Source organism: Lepisma saccharinum, chromosome 13 (assembly GCF_977018435.1).
Source record: "Lepisma saccharinum chromosome 13, izLepSacc3.1, whole genome shotgun sequence".
Taxonomy (NCBI): domain Eukaryota; kingdom Metazoa; phylum Arthropoda; class Insecta; order Zygentoma; family Lepismatidae; genus Lepisma; species Lepisma saccharinum.
Window position 1 is genome coordinate 13122774 of NC_139241.1, and position 15495 is coordinate 13138268.

The 15495-nt window shown below is 39.6% G+C and overlaps 1 protein-coding gene across 12 annotated transcripts in view; it reads left to right on the plus strand.

The window, feature by feature from the left end:
* The window catches only part of LOC145997180 (E3 ubiquitin-protein ligase RNF19A-like), a 222265-nt gene that overhangs the window by 68792 nt on the left and 137978 nt on the right, over nt 1-15495 (plus strand). For 3 of the 12 annotated variants that reach the window (XM_083133876.1, XM_083133878.1, XM_083133877.1), the window contains one exon: nt 6802-6843. The exons of 7 other annotated variants lie outside the window; for them this stretch is intronic. The gene's annotated coding sequence lies outside the window, so the exon portion shown is untranslated. Of the gene's footprint in view, nt 1-6801; nt 6844-8093; nt 8178-12133; nt 12264-15495 lie in introns of those variants that run through there. 2 more of the 12 variants (XM_083133884.1, XM_083133879.1) reach the window with 2 other exon arrangements.

Below are 15495 nucleotides of genomic sequence, written 5' to 3' on the forward strand. Positions count from 1 at the left end.
CCAAATCTATTTTGTTTCGACAAAGAAAACTATTTTGTTTTGCAAAACAAAACTTACAAATGTTCCTTTGCTGCTTTAGACAGACAACTCATGGCACAGCATCCACCTATCAAACTTCCGAACAACCTGTGAAAGGAAAAGAGGATCACAAGAATGTATTGCAGCCATTGTTCCAAAGCAATATGTGGAGAATACCAAACAAATTGCTGTTTTAAATGTAACTATGAACGTTAAATCATGTCAAAACTTTTTTTTGTTACTAATACCATTAGAAACAAGTTATGTTCGTAGCCAATTTTAATTGCCAATAAAACTCTTCCTGTAAAGCCAAAGAGTAAGGTCGTGAAAATGATACGACTTAGCTTTACTGATTTTCCACCTTAGCTCACTTATCTTATGGCTGCGTTAGTTCACAAGAGGAACCACGAAGGAAGTGTAAAGTGAAAATGCTGTTATTCGCAGAGAGGAAGACAAGAAAAGAAATAGAAAACGAATGACAATGAGCGCTGTTTCGCAAGGAGCGTTTTGCATTCAGTATACTCATGAACCGTACGAAGTGCCGTTCCTGGTTCATTCATCCTTTTTCTCGTTCGCATGCAAAAAAGAAAGAACGGGAAATGGAATTATCACCATTTTTGAATGTACTTTGTCTCTGCATTGTAAATGCTTCGGTTTTTTTTTTGTGTGGCTCCTGCAACAGTTTTTTTTAAAACTCTGATCTCGTTCATTTCGTGGCATTTAACTCTGCTAACTACATGTCACAAAATATCCTTTCAACTACACCACTACCTTATAAAAGCCATACATTTACAAACCGACCCAACCCCCTTTTTTCATTGTAGATTTGATTTCGATAACGTAACACTTTCTGGAATGTCGTTTGAAGACACAAAAATCATCTACAACAAATCACATCATCATCATTAAAAATGTAGCCATTTTCATCTTTTGTCTTCGTTATATACCTACTTTTTATACAGTAATTATCATTTTTCTGTGTCGATTCTACAGGGTGTCACAAAGAAGCAAAAAAGTCTCAGTAAACATGGGTCTGCAAACGAGCCGTTTTCGAGATAATCGCGAATGTGAGATTAGAAGCCGCCACTGACTTCATTGTTTGTAAACGTCGTCCTAGTTGGTAAAATGCTAATAATGTGTGCGAATGTGTGGTTAGAAGACGTCACTGATTGCATTTTGTAAACACAGTGCTTTACTCCTTGCATGTTCCGAGGTTTGCTCTTTGTTTACACAACATAACATTTCGGAGAGGTGGCATTGTAATCAAAGAGGATGGATACAATCAGTACACAGTTGGAGAATATTCAATAAAAGAAATGAGATCTCCAAAGACATTATTAGCATTTTACCAACTAGGACGATGTTTACAAATAACGAAGTCAGTGGCGGCTTGTAATCACACATTCGCGATTATCTGGAAAACGGCTCGTTTGCAGACCCATGTTAACAGATTTTTTCCTTCTATTACCGTGTACTTTCACCTGTGTCAGTTTGCGCTATTACTTTTGAGACACCCTGTATAAGTGCAATACACCTTTCGTGATGAAATTGTCGTTATCCTGGGGATAGGAAGAAGTAGAGATTGTAATAGAATTGTACATTTATTTTCAACTACATGATGCGTCTCTCTGGCGCAGTGGTCTTTGATACAATCGAGTATCACTTACCACCAGGGTACAGAGGAGGGTCCTCACTCACTACTAGACCTCCCGGATGGTGCAATGGTAGCGTCGCCGCCTTGTAATCAAGGGGGCCCGGTGTAGGCACATAGTGGTTCGGATCCCACTTTATACTGTAGGTCCAGTCCTGATTAGCCTTACTGTGCAAAGAGTGGACTTAAAACACCAAATCAATCAATCACTACTGTACAGGGTGTACCAAAAGTTCCCTTACCCCCTTTGAGAGGATCGGTGTGCACACCGACATATTTCATGACACAGTATTATTCGCCTCCAGGTGCGATGTGAAATCCTCCGTAACTTAAAATGTCAGATCTGGATTTCGGGGTGGCCATTTTAAGATAATTCCTCAATGATGTGTTCAGACACAAATGGATTGGACGAGGATAGCCAAATTTACCAGCACCTCTAAAATGGCCACCCCGAAGTCCAGATCTGACATCTTGTAATAATGCGCTATGGGGACACATCAAACATCAGGATAAAGTCGCCCATAATCGTTATCAGACAACTGAGGCACTTCAAGAAGCTGTTCGCTGTGCGTTTGCTTCCCTCACGCCAGCCAAGTTACGGTATATTTCACATCGCATCTGGAGGCGAATAATACTGTGCCATGAAAAAAAAGCTGTGTGCACACATATCCTTTGGAGTAAATGGTGATTATTGGTCTGATTTAATGGTATACCATCCTCTCATCATACGCATGCTGTTAAAATAACATTTTGCAGGTTTGTCTACAATTCAAAGAGGGGGTGTAATGGGACTTTTGGTACACCCTGTCGAGCGACCACAAACAAAAGAACCAAGATCTTTGCAAACCTTCCCTTCCATCAGTTCAACTGCCGGACCCTGTGGCTGAGTGGTTAGCACATCGCGCTGCGACGCCAGGTGTTCTGGGTTCGAATCCCGCTCGGGCATGGTTGTGAATGTCCATTCATCAATTTCATCACTCATCCCAATCTTCGCAAATTAGCCAAGAGGCACAAAACGCGAAGTAAAATAAAGTCAATGAATCCATCTATCAGTTCAACTCGGGTCATAAGGAAGCCTGCTTCATTCTACCCCTCCCCTCTCCTCCTCGCGGGAGCACCGTGCACAGGAATCGCGGGTCTACGCAGGTTCTTTTGCGTATGGTTCCCCTATAGATGAAAGGAGAATACCCCACATTGCGCAGGCGCCAGTTTTCTTTCGCTCACACGCCTCAGAAGCGTAGGGTATAGTTGACAGGGTTATACCGCTCGGCTGGGAAACGACGAATCAGCGATCAGTTGAATTCTCTTCGACTAACATCGCGCATTTTCGAGTCACGAGGCACCGAAAGTTCCTGAAACGAAACAAATAAGCGTCGGATACACAGCATGTTGCCAAACATACTGTAAATCACGGGAGAGAGAGAGAGAGAGCGCGCTATTACTGGATAAAAGTTGTGCAATACAGGGTGGCCCGTAAGTCCCTACCCATTCACATATTTCATGTGTCCAGTGTATCTGTGTGCTGTCCTTCATTCTTGCCGCATAATATTATACGACGCCATGTTCTGTGAGACATTTTTCGCAATATAGCAGGGGTTTGAGAAAAAAAACACTGATCGAGAAAGCCAGAATGCAGCTACGGACTGGGCTCGAGCGCTGACCACCCAGTGGGAGTTAGTGGTTGGTCCTAAAAGTAGTGATGAGTAGCACTCTGAAGCTGATGTAAAATCTTCTTTTAATGGACCTTGTAAACAAGCTAAACCTAATAGTCCGACTTGTAAAAATGTATTATTGTTTACATCGCCGCCTTTTAGTGTGACCAACTCTCCGTATTTCCCGGGAACTCCCGTATTAGGACTTTTTTTTTTTATCCTCCCGGCTTCATATTGGCATTCTATTTCTCCCGTATATTCCATTAACAATGAAGATTGCGAAATTTTAATTCATTCCGATATAATATGAGTTCGCGAAACAGTACAAAGTAATTAATTGAGAGTATGGTTTAAATTTGCACAAAATTAAAAATAAATCTTTGCTCTGCAGCATCAATTGTCCACATATAGGTCAGAACTAAAAAGAACATGCAAATGCCGAAGTGACGCCGCACCGCTAAAGGTGCGGAAAATTCTGGACGACATTCATCTTCATATTCGCGATCATCCAAATGTGGCAGATGAGAAAAATGAAATAATGATCCAAAGGACGGGCTCACAGTCTTGGAACACGAAGTCTCGGCCTTGTCTCGATTTTACAGAGGTCGATATTTTTACAAGACTTTGAGAGTATATTCGAGATATGACCTAAGCGTGTCAAGTCTCTGTACCATCTCATTCATACTTTTTCGTTAAGCAGTATCACAGCTAGGCATAATATTCTCCCAGAACTGTTGAGTCATAAGAAATGTGCGAAGCGAAGCATTTGCAGTAAATTACAACATTCCAACACAATGAGGATTTTCTACATAATAGAAGTTCGTTGTACCAAATGCACTTTACTTTTACACAATGGCAATGTGACTGAAAGTCCAGTAACATGAGTGTATGGTTACAGGATTGCGAAATGTTTTAATTTCCCGTAATGAAAGGCCTTGTGCGAAGTTACTCTGGCATGGCATGGCGTTCACCAGAATAGCGTAGCGGTGTACAAATAAATTCACATTCTGTGTAAGGTCTTCAGTATGCTTGAAAAATTTAGCACATGGCGATACGACCCCAATCCGGCTACGAATCCCGGCATGGGTGTTCTTTGTGAGTGTTCCTTCATCAGTTTCATCATAATCATCATCACTCATTACTAGAGCCCGGATTTTAGGCATAATGCCTATTCGTTTCCGACACTGGTAGACAAAAATTGAACACAAAACTACACCGATCCGAAGGTTCTTAACATTCTGAACAATACTTTGTTGCCTTTTTTTTTTGCCTATTTCTCCTTACGCTGCCTTTTTTAAACATTTTTACCTTTTTTGCCTCTTTTGTCATTCCGACAAGGCATTATGTTGCCTTTTTTTGCCTATTTCACCTTACGCTGCCTTTTCAAACATTTTTGCCTTTAATTATATTTCTCTTCTATTTGATTTCGTTTTTCAATAACCCTTGTTATTCAAATTATTATTTGCAAATAATTTTTAAATATTTCAGAAGAATTTAAGTCCTTCTCTTCAATTTTTAATGCCTCTTCAATTTTCACTGCCTCTTTCTGAAACTTGACTGTCTTTTTTTTCGACATACACTGCCTTTTTTTCAATGTTTCGTTTCCTTTTTGCCTGCCATTTTTAATACTTTTCAGGGCCTGAACATCCGGGCTCTACTCATTACGATCTTCGCTATTAGCCAAAAGTGGCAGAAAACGAAGTAAAATAAAACAATCAATGAATGTAACGAAACTGATAAATTAGTGATTTCCATGAGGGAACACAAGTTGTTGTAGATCACCTATCATGCGATTATCTTAAAACTATTTTCTTTAATATATCCCACTAACACAGGAACATCTTGAGAGTTATCCAAATGCTGAAAACAGTAGATATATAGTTGAAAATATTACAGGTCTAATATTTTTAGTTGAGGTATGTTAATGGACGATATTCAGCGAACAACCCCCCCCCCCCACAATTCATTGCGCGAAATCATGCTCCGCCGCCATATTTCGGGCAAACAGATCAGATCCTGGGTTGATAACATGCCGGGTTAGCATTGTGCGTATGATCTTTGCCGAAGCGATTCAAGGTATGATTATCATGATCATATGAGGAATGTGTTCGTGTAAAATATTCCGAATTTCTCGTTGTATGAAGGCTTCTCGTATGCTTTCCTTAACACGTCGTATCCGTTTGCCCGACTTCATGCTGTTTCTTCCCAAAGTGCACTGCACGATGACGTCAAGTTGAATATCATCCATTTTTGGACAATGAAAACCCTTTTTTAATGGCCAGATAACAAAGTGCTTTCTTACTAAGTGATTTGTTTTTAAAATTGTGCCACGTCAGGCACACCACACGACAATAATTATCGGAATGTTATTGTTCATTGAATTTGTGTGTTATCTTATTAGGATGTCAATGCATTCCATTCTTTCAAGGTTTATTCATATATTTTCTAATGCCCTGAATGGAGATTAAGAAGATGCGATCTTGATTTTCTAAAACAGTCCCATGTAAAATGTTGTAATGAAAATGTACTTTTGTTTACTTTAAATTTTCTAATTAATATTTCTTGATACGTGTTGTTGTAATAAACAACTTCTATTTCAAACAATAAATCAATTGGAGACATTACTGTGAATCTACAAATAAATGTCCTATACGGTGGCCCGCCCAAGGGGGTTGGTTGGGGGTCATAACGCCCTTTGACCCAATGTTTCTTAAAAAAAAAAAAAAAAAAAAAACGTCAAAGGCGGGAAAAGATGGCAAAATGATGACAGACTACTAAAAAAAAGTATACGTACCCCCACCCCATTTAAAAGATCCTTAGCACGCCACTGATCCTAATTACTCTCGAGCAAGATTTATTGCGTGTTGAAGGCAGGAAAACAGAAAGAACGAGAAGTTTAAATAATTATTTGACGGAACACAGCTTTAATGCTAGAGGAGTATAATTAACTCATCAGAATCTTGTCATTCTATTTTAGACATTAACACTGCGATGTGTATCACATTGGTACACAGGGTGTGTCTCCTGTTGCAGGCCATGTGTGTCAGATTGATACACAACTTGCAGGCAGAGTGTATAATTCTTATGCACAGCTCCTTTGAAAACAAATGTATATGAAACTACTATGTTACTACCTACATAAGTGTATAATTGTCCCACGCACGGCCTAGGGAAAAATATTTTTTAAAAGAATGAATTACACAGATCGTGTGCATAATAATTATACACACTATCCAAATGTCTCCGGCCTTCCACAAGAAAATTCAAAATACGGCGTAGTATTTTGTGTTAAATGTAATTTTTACCTTAGTTGTATTATTCGGTGGTCGCCGAGAAGGTCATAATGGTTGGTATAACTGCACTTGTGTAGGTGTTATAATTCGGGAAACTGTAAATGGAATCAACATTTCAGATACAAATATGCCCGTAGTTACTTGTCGTGTAACACGATGTTAACCTATTTTCTTTTTCGTATTTCAGGTGAGCAGCAGTGGGACTAACCAGATAGGAAGTTACAGCGTAGTAAGTGCTTACTTTCCTCTAATTTACACAATAGTTAATGTAACTCCCATGGCAGCCTAAAAAGAATACATATTCTTTACCCTCCTCACATTCACAGTGTAAATTCAGAGTTGGAGCAGTTTGTTTGGGTTTATATATAAAACTTGTCCTTATTTTAAGGAAAATTTATAAGAAAATAATACAGTTTTGTCGGTGGTCAGGATAGCGTAATGTTTCCAGTCCGGGGTGAAATATGAATCGTATTTGAAAGGCATGTACTGTGTTTATGGCTAGCGGTATATTAATTTTTTGCTACTCTTTACATACACTACGATCTCAAATGATTTTCACACAAAAAGTTGAAGTAAATGTTTATCAATCAGCGGATGCGTTCGCACTAAGCATATATTTGTAGCTATATAGTTTTCAGCACATCTTCTTTGCCTATCTCAATACATGCAAAAAATGAATTTTACTCTTCAAAACATATCTCTGCCCGATAATTTTCACGAGACGAAATTTGTTTTTAATTCACTTTATGCTCAGATGGACGAATCTATACTAGACCCTGCCCCCTTCAGGAATCGAACTCTCGCCCCGTGGATTGCAAGGCGACATAATTAGTCCCTGCGCTATCGGACAGGCCCTATTTCTACGAGAAACGGACTCCCTAGTTCTTCTATATTTCTTTCGGACGTAACCTACCTTTATACAACGTTGCTTTATGGCAAATAACATCTTTTTAGATATTCTGATCATTGTTACGAGTTTAGGAAAAATGCAGGACTACATTTAGAACATAATCGTTATATTTGTACCTTGAATCACTGCCGCAAAGTGTGTAAGAGCAATGCTCATCAAATGTGTTTACAAAACGCTCTGAAATGTTTGCCTTAATCATGGCAGCGGACGTGATATCGCGCAATGAATTGTGGGGGAAGTTGTTCTCTGAATATCATCAATTCGCTTTTTGCCAGTTTTGACTAAACACGAGGATGAGTGATGACATTGATGAAGGCGCACTCTCAAAGAACATTCATGCCCAGGCCGGAATTCGAATCCGGTACCCCTGGCGTCGTAGCCCGCAGCACTAACCACTCCCGCACGGAGGTCGACAGTATATTTCGTACCACGGTGGTTGAAATTAACAAAACCTGAAGTTCTGACATTTGATCCACCGGAAACCGTGTTCACGAATGCGAAGGAAAAGGTGAGTCACTGGAACAGAATGCACCGTTGCTAAACACGTGCTTTGTTTCCACTTCGGACATCTGGTAAGTGCGCGAGCCGTACAGTCATTATTATTACAACAGGTTGCCACAAAGAGTGATGCCGGATGTTACATTATAAAGCAGGTTAGTTTTTTTTGCCCTCACGTCCAACGCTGATAACGCGAGATGCACCTGTTTTTTTGAACGTTTGTCTTGGTTTTGTGTGCGAAATTGATTTCTCTACTCTTGCTTTCGAATGTTCGTGGTATTGCAGGTTCACCATCGTGAGGTAAGCCTTGGATATTGTGGTTTGTGGGCTGAGAGGAAACTAGATTAGCGTGAGTCAGTGACGTTGTCAGCCTTGTTTACCACCTATCTTTTAAAAGATACCTTCCTGTAACCCCCGGTTGATCACCTATCTTTTGAAATATACCTTGTCATGTTCGTAGTTTTTACGTCATAATGTCGCTGGTTTTTTTTTGCTGGAATTGCGATTTTCTTCTTTTATATTATTGTTAACACACATACTTAACCTTAAAGACTCTTGCACGTCTTGTTCTTCCATAAAAAGGGGGGGGGGAGGTGTCGGGAAAATGGCGGCTTCCTTTGAAACTGAGTAGTGTTGCCCACGAGACGAGACTTTGGCCTGTCTCGTCTCGTGGAAATGCTGTCTCGTCTCGAAAATATTCGTTTGTCTCATGACACATGGTCAATCTCGTCTCGTCTCGAAGTTTTAAAAGCCTGTCCCGTCTCGTCCCGTGGACAACACTAAAACTGAGTCAGTGGCGCGTAGACATGTCGTTTGGGGGAACTACAAGTCGTGTTCTGTTGCTCATATGATAATAGTGCAATTTTTTTCCTTGTTCCAAACATGCCAGCGATCATTTCCATATGTATTTTGACAATGTCCTGTATTTTGTTGTCCAGGGGCGGAGGGGCGTTTTTCTGAGATTTTGAAATTTTCCGGTTCCTCCCATTCCACCGCATCCATATATAACAGTTGGGCTGAAAAGTTCGTAGGCTAATATAGTAAAAAATATTTTTTTGACAAAATTCGATTTTATTATTCAATATAGTTGCCTTTGAGGGCGATACAACGATTATAGCGGTCATACAATTTTTCGATGCCATTTTTATAGTACGATTTCTCTTTAGCCTCAAAATAGGCCTCAGTTTCGGCGATTACCTCTTCATCAGTGCTAAATTTCTTTCCAGCGAGCATTCTTTTAAGGTCTGCAAACAGGAAAAAGTCACTGGGGGCCAGATCTGGAGAATATGGTGCATGGGGAAGCAATTCGTAGTCTAATTCATATAATTTTGCCATCGTTTTCATTGATTTGTAACACGGTGCATTGTCTTGATGAAACAGCACTTTTTTCTTCTTCAAATGGGGCCGTTTTTTCGTGATTTCATCCTTTAAACGCGCCAACAACGCTATGTAATAATCTCAGCTATTTCGATCAACTTCACTTTACGATCATTTAAAATTATTTTGTGGAATTTTTTTTATGTTTTCGTCGGTAACAGCCTCTTTGGGGCGTCCACTGCGTGCATCGTCTTCGATGCTCATTTCGCCTCGTTTAAATTTAGCAAACCACTTCTCAACGGTTGATTTTCCTGGTGCAGAGTCCGAATAATGTTTATCAAGCCAAACCTTGGCTTCAACAGTATTTTTTTCGCCAAAAAGCAATGCTTTATTAACACACGAAATTCTTTTTTATCCATTTTTTCACAATAACAAAAGCTGCTTCACTCACAATGATATATCTCACGAACTAATTATCCGGCAGCTGTGAAATGTATACACGTATCTTTTGAAGGTTAGTACTAAGTAAAAATCACATGGATTTAATTCTAGTAACGCCATCTATGAGTCAGCCTACGAACTTTTCAGCCCAACTGTTACACTCAATGTACATATATTGTATGTAGTCCGAATCTATGGTTCATTCCGCGTATAACGGTACTTCATTCATCTGTCTAGGGCAATTAGCCTCCGACCTACAGTCATCTAAATGAAACTCTGCATTTTGCTTAAAATAGGAGGGCACGGAGGGCTTACGTGGCAAAATGGGCGGTTGCCAGCATTTCTCAATTTTCGGATATGGTTACTGCGCTAACGTAAGTGACGTTAGTCCGCAAAGCTTCAACTCTTCCAAAAAATTATTTATTTATTTAAAGACATGATACTACAGGCAAATGCCCACTTACAGTGTCTTGCATTATAACACTGTTTGGTACACAAAATATGCAATCAGCAGAATTCATAAGGTACAATACTATGATAATATGTGTTACAGTAATATAAAAATTAATATAAGATTAGATATGGAAAAGAAGCATGAAGTAGTAAACTGACAGGTGAGGTTAGAACTTACACATGATAACCAAGGAGAAACATATGAGCACCTTACATATAAACGATGATATATAGATATCATGATAGTAATTAGTAAATAACACAAAAAGAAAAAATAGGATGGACTCTTTCGCCTGTACATTAAGAGACGGAACTACTAAACAAAGTTAAGTCTGGTGTTGGAAGTAAGTTTCCCTTTCGAACCTTCGTAAACTTTGGAAGATGTCTATCTTATATGACTTTGCAATTTCGTTATATAACCTACACATTCTCCGAGTGGGTGCCGCATTGGCTGACTTTGAGCTCATGGGCTTCCCCGATGGCTTAGTGGTAACATTGTCACTTTGTAATGGAGAGATCCCGTGTTCGATATCCGGTGAAGGCACTTAATGGTTCGGATTCAACTTTGAACCGTAGGAACATTCCCGATTGGCTTATCTGTGCACAAAGTGGACTTACAACAAAATCTTACAAAATTCGCATCACTTGTAACTCGATAAGGTACTGATGAGGGGTGTACTGGATTCCAACAACTTCGCACCGAGGTCTTGGGGGGGATCCCCGTTCCGATCCCAACTTCGGTAATTGATTTTCGGGATTCCGAGCGGTTAATTCTCAATGTTTACTTCTTGTAAATTTTAGTTTCTAATCCAAAAATTCAAGAAATAATCAGTGTAGAGGGGGGATAGTGTGCAGAATGCAAGATTTTCACAGTGTCAGAAAATTTGTAATATTTCCCGTCCGAACGAAAAAAAAATACGTCGGGCATACCACCTAGTGCTGATAAGTTGGAAATATTTTTTTTTCTTTTTCTGCTTTAATGAACCATGGACATAACTTGGAGTCTAACAGAAAGACCAGAAAATATACAGTATAACCTTGTAGTTGAAATCTGGCTTCACTTTCTAGAACATTCAACGACTTTTAATCCTGATATACAGAATCTGCCATGAATTACTAAAACAGTCTGTGCAATCTGTGATAGTTTTTTCTAAAAATATACAGCTTTCCAACACTGTACTAGAATTTCAGGAGACTCCCGTCTATTAACAGCCGCGGTGGTCTAATCGGTAGGGCGTCTAACTGCCACTCGGTAGCCCCGGGTTTGTTTCCCGAGGTGGAGATTTAAGGTCGGAATTTTTCCCGCCATGTCCCCGCATAAAGCGGCTCTGGGCTCACCCAGCCTAAAATCAATGGCTACATGGGGGTAAATGCGGCCGGAGTATGGTGCTGTTCACATCACCTCCAAAATTGCCGAGATCGAGAATGTGCTGGGCCCTACCCCCATATCTCCAAAACGTGGCTTCATGGCAGCGTGGTATATGCACGGAGAACTTTACCCGTCTATTAGCCTCTACGCATAATCTTACATAGTGACGTGCGACGGTGGCATCGCAACATTCTGAAGTCACCAATCCACAAATCTGAGTTGGTAATTCGCTGATTTAAAGTTATCAAAAAGGAATCTACCGTTATCAGTACTTAGGAGTTGTATCTGATTGCTGTACATTCGATGTGGATTGCCTTCAAGGACGACATTCTTTTGTTTCTTGTTCTCTCTTTAGATGTCGTAAATTGCTGGCATTTAGGTGCATTGTCTAGCGAAATTGAAAAGGAGGCGCGACTCGTAACTTGCTATTTGTCATAAGGAAACGGGCGTTAGGAAAGCGCTGCATTCCACGCCACCAAGTCAGAGTTCAGGTGTTGGTGAGTGTGTCGAGAATAAAAATACCACGTGATGAGACCATTGGTAGTTCGTTGTCGGACGGGGCGACATCATTGATGTTTCACAGCTGAGTGTGGTGGGGAAAGTTCACGTGTTGGACCGAGGTGGATTTCGAAGTTTGCAGTGTTCTGTTGGTTGACATCATGTGAGTATTTTGGTTCCTTCGGGTGTGTGTGTTGTTTGAGATGTGAATATATGGAGGGACGTGCCCAGGAGAAGAAGCCGGGAGGGAGATTGACAGGGTCAGAAGAGCCGTCCCCTGTGGCGGAGTGGTTAACACATCGCGGTACGACGCCAGGGGTCCTGGGGTCAGTGTTGCCACAATCTTAAGAGCAGAATTACCCTTTCCAAGCTACAAAATTTCCCTTTTTTTATCCACATATCAGAAAAATTGGAATATGCAGTCACAAAAGCTACCATTATTAGTATTGTTACGTATTATTAGGCAAGCCATAGAAAGCATCAACCTACAGAAATATTAGGATTGACAGATTGAACGAAAATAACAAAAAATGGAATTACTGATATGAAATTGCACATTTTGCGAAAAATGTATAAAACATGGAACTTTTATGAAACTATTATGCTTATACAAGTTGTGTTATTACAATAATTTTTAAAAATAAGTAATGAGAAGGTGTTAAATGTTCCCAGTCCAAATTATTATTATTTTTATGGGAATAATGTACACGACGAAAGTCTTCGAAGGGATTGGATGCAATACGTGAACCAGATATGTTCAAATTTCCCTGCAAAGAGGGAGATTTCCCTTCATATGGCAACACTGGGGGGGGGGGGGTTGCGAATCCTGGCATAGGCATGGATGTTTGTGAGTGTACGTTCACCAATTTCATCATATCACTCATCCACATCTTCGCAAATTAGCCAAAAGTGGCACAAAAAGCGAAGTAGAATAAAGTAAATCAATCAATCGATAGGGTCAAATGGATTTGCATTTTCTGCGTTCGCCACTGTGCGAATTAAGCTTTTTGTGGGAAGGGGATACCCACTCAATGACGTATTTCATTTCGGAAGGCAGGCTTTTTTTGGGGTATGCAAATTTGTGTGTTACCAGTCAGTAGACTAAACTATTGCCTCCAAGTTCTAGAACATTGGTTCTATCCTAGGTCATTAAATCTTATGGAAACATTTACTCATGAATTAGAAATAGTGTGTTTACATTCTAAGAAAACCCAAACTGCTACACAAAAAGAGCTATCGAAGTACTAACACCGAAAACGTCACCAAATTTCTGTTGCGAAGTTCAAACTTAAACTCCAACTAACCTATCTACAAGTTTCTTGTAAACACTTTAATAAATTATGAACACTATGCCATGAACAATTAAGTGGAAAACGCCCTGCTGTGTCTTGGCTCAGCGAGTGGTTCAGTTACCGAATGGTGTCGTCCTCTCATCCACAAGGCTGCATACTTTCCAGAAGGGAAATCTATCTACAGTGGTGGCCAAAAGTCTGGAAAATCATCAAAATTTTCAATTATTCATACTTTTAATTGTCTTACACTTAATACAATTGATGAAATTTTACATTTTATTTTTAAAATGTATACTATAATATTACTTGAACAAATATAGATACAAATTATCATAATTTCCATACTCTAGTATTTTGTAGCATGTCCTTTGTTATTTAACACTTCCAATATCCGTTTGGGCATAGATTGCTCCAAGCGTTTACAGTAATCTGGCGTAATTTTCGTGACCCATACTTCCTTGATTTTTTGTACCAGGTCATTGTATGACGTTGGGGACTTCTCCGAGACCTTCATCTTCATGATGGACCATGCATTTTCTATGATGTTTAGATCTGGTGAACTGCCTGGCAATGGATGGAGCAACTGGTAGTAGCGCGAGGTTAGCCAGGATTTCACTTTCTTAGTACCGTGTCAAGTAGTTCCATCTTGTCTTGTTGAAAATAAGTACACTGATGAATGTCCATAACAGCTGGAAGCTTCTGTTGAAGGATCTGTAGATACACCTCTCTAGTCTTGCCCACGAGACGAGACTTTGGCCTGTCTCGTCTCGTGGAAATGCTGTGAAATGCTGTCTCGTCTCGAAAATATTCGTTTGTCAAAGGGACACATGATCAATCTCGTCTCGAATTTTCAAAAGTCTGTCCCGTCTCGTCCCGTGGACAACACTACACCTCTCCATTTATGGTAGTGTTCCTTGTCATTATCCATAGTGATCCACGACCTTTTGCGGAAATACAACCCCAGACCATCACTTTTTCTGCTTGCTTCACAGTAGGGACGACATAACGTTGGTCATGCCTTTTGTTTTTGGGGCGTCTTACATATTTATTATAATGGAGAAACTGAGTAAATGTTGATTCATCAGAAAACATCACTGATTCCCAGTCCTCTGCTGTCCAAGACATGTAACGACGACAAAATTTTATACGATCAGTGATATTTTTTTGTGATAGTTTCGACTTCTTTGCTGGAGTGTAGGATTTGAGACCTGCATCAAACAGTCTACGTCTAATGGTTCGGCAACTCGGTTTGTTGATGTCTTTTGGAAGGTTTGATCTTATTTTAGCAGAAACATTTTTAGGAGATTGTTTGCAAAATCTAACTATTGCTGTGTCTGTTCGATCAGACGTAACACGTGGCCTGCCATTCCGTGTGCGAGACTTGAATCAACCGATTTCTTGAATTCTATTCAGTGCTTTTGTGACAGTACTTGGAGCTCTCTTGAATTCGGCTGCAATTTCGGATTTTGACTTACCCTCTTGATGCAATATGCTGATCTGGGCCCTGGTCTCTGGGCTCAGTTCAGATCCCTTTATGCTTCTTGGCAACATTATTCCCGGAAACACAGGTGCAGGTGATGAAAATACACACTAGCTAACACACTAGCACTTGTTTATATTTGTATAATAAACGAGAAGAGTTCAAAAACACAGACACAAAAAACTAAAAGGAAGTCTCTCCTTCCACTTCGATTTTCAAATCCTACTAACAAGTGACCAGAATACAGCTGTACTGTATATTCTCAATTCACAGATATCCACTGGTTCGCAAAAACAATCACTGGTATTTATCAAGCAGCAATGTGCTCACATTAACAACAAATAAAGCCAAAAATGTTGCAACAACTTCATCAATACACTCGATAATACTCTTATAATATTGTTCGCTACATCAGAATAAGCTTTGATGTCACTGATAATAAAATTATATATAGTACAAATGAGAAATCAACCTTTGCTTAAGAAGAAGAAGAAAAATATAATTACAGAAACCATTGATATAATATCCTGCCACTTGTATGAATGTGTAGGCTAATAGAAAACAAAAGAATAGAGGGACATAACATTTATTTGTATGTGAAAGCCAAAAAAGAGAATCCTTAA